Here is a 5,339-nt window from a genome sequence, read left to right on the forward strand (position 1 = left end):
ATATGGTATTTTTCTTGGGCACTAGAATGTGTTTCTTTGAAATTACTCACGAAATCAGAGCCTTTAGAGGTCAACATAAAGTTGAATTTCCAGGCAATTTCTGACAGCAAGCAAATGAAACTGCATGAAAAATGGTTTTTACTTGAACGTGCAAACCTTACATTTATGTAATTTATTAGATGTTTTGCAACTGTCTGGGATAAACTGAACCAATCCACTTAACGACAAATTTTACTGGTACAGTTAACCCCACCTTCACTTTATCAACAACCTTCAGCATGAAGGGAATATGACTCCATGCACAGTTCATATTTCATGGAGTATCATAAAGCAATAAACACTTAATCTAACTCAAAAAAGTAAAACTGTAGGAGATATTGTTAAATGCAAAAATAAATTACTCTTACCCATGGATTTCAGTTTTTTTAATCTATATCTGCAAATGTAGCTAACAGACAACATCCATATTAGCTCACACAGTACAGCCCACCTAAGGGAACATATTTGTGGTATGAAAAAACAATTTTCCCTCTTGAATTGTTTATAAATGTGATGGTTGAATTAGCTTTGAGAATCAGTTAAACCAACTTTTCCTAAGTATATGAAATTCAGAAAGTCATTGCCCCAAAGTAAAATTTAATTAAGTTCAGTTGTCTGTATGAAAGTTCATCTTTTCAGTGCATGTGTGCCATATTATAAGTCTTTCAGGCCAAAATAAAGAATATTGCAGTAATAATAACTGTTGCATACACAAAATTTTAGTGAGAACAAAGTGTGTCATAGACTTGCTCTTCAAACAAGAGGAAAATAAAGTGATTATTTGAATACATTTTTCTCTGCTATGTGATAGAGAGTAATGTTTTGTCATTAATATGGGTGGTTGCTGTTGAGAATTATGCAGTAGAGTCATTTTTTGTGTATAAAGCCAAACAGAATGAAGTATATGAAGTAGCAATGTATTATGTAATTGAGAAGTATATTATAATGAATTGATGAAATAGAAACTGAATATGAAGTGGCAAACTGAATTAAGTGCTTTGAAGTATATATGAAACAGTAATGATTAGGGACCCCGCCTTTGTAACAGCTTCTTTTGCAAAAGTACCTCTTCAGTCAACATGTCTGAAACAGAATAAATAAGTGGTATAATGAGCATTGATAAACTGGAAAGTGAAATGATACACAAGAGAATAATATTCTTTTGTTGTGATGGCATGCCTAAGTAATATGACATAACTTGTTGAAAACCTGCTGGACATTACAGCAATGTATTCAGAAACAGAGTGATGCTTTCATGGAAAAAAAAATGATAGTAATACTGAAAATTATTTAATGAAGCTAAGTGAAGTACTAATTTATTTAATGACTTGTTGAATATAAATTGCTACAAAGTTATTTTCTATGATACTGTACTGTTCACCACCTATTTGATATCATTTTCAAACAGGAATTAAAAATGCAATGAATTTCACTAACTCAATCTTCATTTCAAGAAAGTTAAGTCATAGTCAGACGAGACCTTTGTTGTAAATTCTCTGTGTGACATTATACTGATAGCTGTGTTATTTTATAACACGTAAATGTCCAATTATTGAGTAATCATTCTTATTGGAGATATACAGATAGGAATTATTAGTGCACCAATTTAGAAAATTTGTTTGTCTTTTCGTGTTTGTAAATGCCGAACACCACTTTGGATCAATACAATACAATACTATACAATACAATACATCGGATGTGAGTGAAAATTTGAAGGAGAAATCCCTGAAAGAACCTACAGCAAACCATGAGTGTGGTTTTTGTGAAGGTGGTGCAAACGATGAGTAATGAACTGTGTTAACATGGTGAAAAATTTGGGAAATATCAAAAATAAGTTATGACCCATGAAGTTCTCTGACATAAATGTGTTTTGAAATATTGTAGTTACACACTTGTATGTTTTGAAATTTTGTAAAATTTTATGTCATAAGATGGCCAGGGAAGGCTGTTAGGTAACATTTAGTTAGGATACTTGATTTGAAAATTAGTTTAAAGTATTATGATAACATTGCTTCTTTTTTATGTATTTTGATACATGTAAGACTCTTATAGACCACTGAATTATCCAGTAAGCTAATTGTCATAAGTATCTGTTTAATTCAGTTGGAGGGTGAACAGTTATAGGAAGTTGTAAAATACTGCAACTGTTGTGTTTTCTGCTCATATGAATAACTAAAATTCTTTCACTTTTTCATCCTGTATCTAATGCTATTACACACATAATATAAGATATACAGGAATGTGTAAATTTGTTATTTATGTGAAATTTTATTTAAATTTGTGGTTCAATTGTCTGTATTTATCTTCCTGATTAAAATGATGTAGTTTTACTAGAATACTCAGAAATTAAAAGTTGTGGTTAATTAAAGTTCCTGCAACAACACTTAATGGGAAAACATATTGAGCTAATGGGCAGGATAGGAAGTATTATTACCACTCATTCAAAAACAGACATTCCCAATTTTTCATGACCATATTTTAAATTATCTGAAATTAATTAACATATGGGATAAGTGACATTAAAAGTTTGGACACTCATAATTTCAATAATCTATTTTGCTTTAATGTCAGTGGGATTTTGGCCTGTGATGGTATAATTTTTTTTTGCTATATTTTTTTCTGAATCACATAACAACTCTCACTAATTAATTCAGTCATTAATTAAGATTTTGGATAACTGAGGATCACAGAATATGGATTTCAGGAGAGATGCCCTACTTGTAGATATGGGATTTCAGACTACGAAAACATAATGATGTTCCACATGCTTTTATGGTTTATTAACCTGAAACATTTTTCATAAGCTAGATAATAGTAAAGTCCTTGAGTCCACACAAAATAGTAAAATCTAACCTAGCAAAATTTTAAAAGTTAAGTAATTTCATAAATCACATAAAGTTCTTGTGCCTGTCTTAAAATAGCCACCCCTCCCCCAAAATCACTGGGATGTGTCCAACTAGTGTCAATTAAAGTGAAAGTCTGTGAATGGTCAGCAACCAGGTAACATCTCTATGTCGAGTTGAGTTAGACTCATGGGTGCACTACCAAACGAACAACGTCAAAGCAACAGAAAGTTCTGTGACAGGCTAGCACTCAGAAACATGCTATATCATTCCGCGTGAAAGTCCCAGACTAAGTATCAAAGGCCTAATATCTCATGTGAAAATTTGTGATTTGACATCATCTGCATGACACCTATGTCACATATGTAAACTCAAAGTGTTAATGTTCAATCACTATTACTTACTGGACAGTATAATTCATGTTGGTGATTGTGTAGCAAGTTATATAATGTGCACTGTTAACTACATATTTCTGTCACTGCATATTATACCACCATGAAATTCAATAAACATTGTGACTCTGATTAGTGGTTGAATTAATTCTCATCTGGATACATTTACGAAGGAGGAGGTGCATGTCGCCTCACCTGTTTAAACTGTAATATGTAAAACTTGAACTGACAATCAACAATGCTATAGTGCAAATAAAGTAGGAATATTCACTTTGAAATTTAACTATTGTGTGGTCTACATAATTTTGCACTATGCTTTATAGAATTGGTATTCAGCATATTATTTCAAAACCCTGAAATTTGAGACTTTGAGATACATGGAGCCAAGTGCATCAACAGGTTATGGGTATGTCACAAATCATCGTCACAGCAGATATGCTGTGCACAAGTGGCCATGCTAAATGGAAACAATTTTTTGATGTGTAAAGGGTGACAGTGCTCAAAAAGTAGGTATTGTTGGTGATTAGTGAGTTTGACATGGACAGAGATCTACATCTACATTTATACTGCGCAAGCCAACTAACAGTGTGTGGCGGAGGGCACTTTACGTGCCACTGTCATTACCTCCCTTTCCTGTTCCAGTCGCGTATGGTTCGCGGGAATAACGACTGCCAGAAAGCCTCCGTGCGCGCTCGAATCTCGGCAATTTTACATTTGTAATCTCCTCAGGAGGTATAAGTAGGGGGATGCAATATATTCGATACCTCATTCAAAAACATACCCTCTCAAAACCTGGACAGCAAGCTACATCACAATACAATGTGCCTCTCTTGCAGTGTCTGCCACTTGAGTTTGCTAAACATCTCCGTAACACTATCACGCTTACCAAATAACACTGTGACAAAACACGCCACTCTTCTTTGGATCTTCTCTATCTCCTCTGTCAACCCGACCTGGTATGGATCCCACACTGATGAGCAATACTCAAGTATAGGTTGAACAAGTGTTTTGTAAGACACCTCCTTTGTTGATGGACTACATTTTCTAAGGACTCTCCCAATGAATCTCAACTTGGCACCTGCCTTATCAACAATTAATTTTATATGATCATTCCACTTGAAATTGTTCTGTACGCCTACTCCCGGTTATTTTACAGAAGTAACTGCTACCAGCGTTTGTTCTGCTATCACATAATCATACAATAAAGGATCCTTCTTTCTATGTATTCGCAATACATTACAATTGTCTATGCTAAGGGTCAGTTGCCACTCCCTTTACCAAGTGCCTATCCACTGCAGATCTTCCTGCATTTGAGTGCATTTTTCTAATGCTGCAACTTCTCTGTATACTACAGCATCACCCGCAAAAAGCCGCAAGGAACTTCCGACACTATCTACTGTGTCATTTATATATATTGTGAAAAGCAATGGTCCCATAACACTCCTCTGTGGCACGCCAGAGGTTACTTTAATGTCTGTAGATGTCTCTCCATTGACAACAACATCCTGTGTTCTGTTTGCTAACAACTCTTCAATCCAGCCACACAGCTGGATATGGATGAAGCCATCAATGAGATGGAGGACAATGCCAAGAAGATGACACATAGGGCTAAGAAGTACCAGATGAAGAAGATGGGAGAGAAGGTGTTAAGGTTGTGGATGAATGAAGATAGGATATCTTGACCCTAGGTCCAGATCATGAAAATATCGATAACAAATCAGAACCAGACAAGGTGTTTGGAGTTTTGGGGTTGTAGGAAGGATTCCTCTAGAAGGCCTGTAAACAGATTGGCATAGAAGGGTGCCATGCAGGTGCCCATGGCTGTGCTGTGGATTTGCTTAAATACACTGACTAAAAAATATTGCAGTACCAAGAGGCAGTTGTGCAAAACAAATGAAAGTTGGTATGTGTGTTTCTGATGTCTATTAAAATTTCATGCGAGTCGCATAAGAGTGCTGGTAGTAGCGCCACTATGAGGATGCAAATGAGGCTTGCTTTAAATACATGCTGTAACGACTATAGTGTTGGTTGAATTTGGGACTAAACATAACGACTTGATATTAGT

The sequence above is a fragment of the Schistocerca piceifrons genome, chromosome X (assembly GCF_021461385.2).
Source record: "Schistocerca piceifrons isolate TAMUIC-IGC-003096 chromosome X, iqSchPice1.1, whole genome shotgun sequence".
NCBI lineage: Eukaryota > Metazoa > Arthropoda > Insecta > Orthoptera > Acrididae > Schistocerca > Schistocerca piceifrons.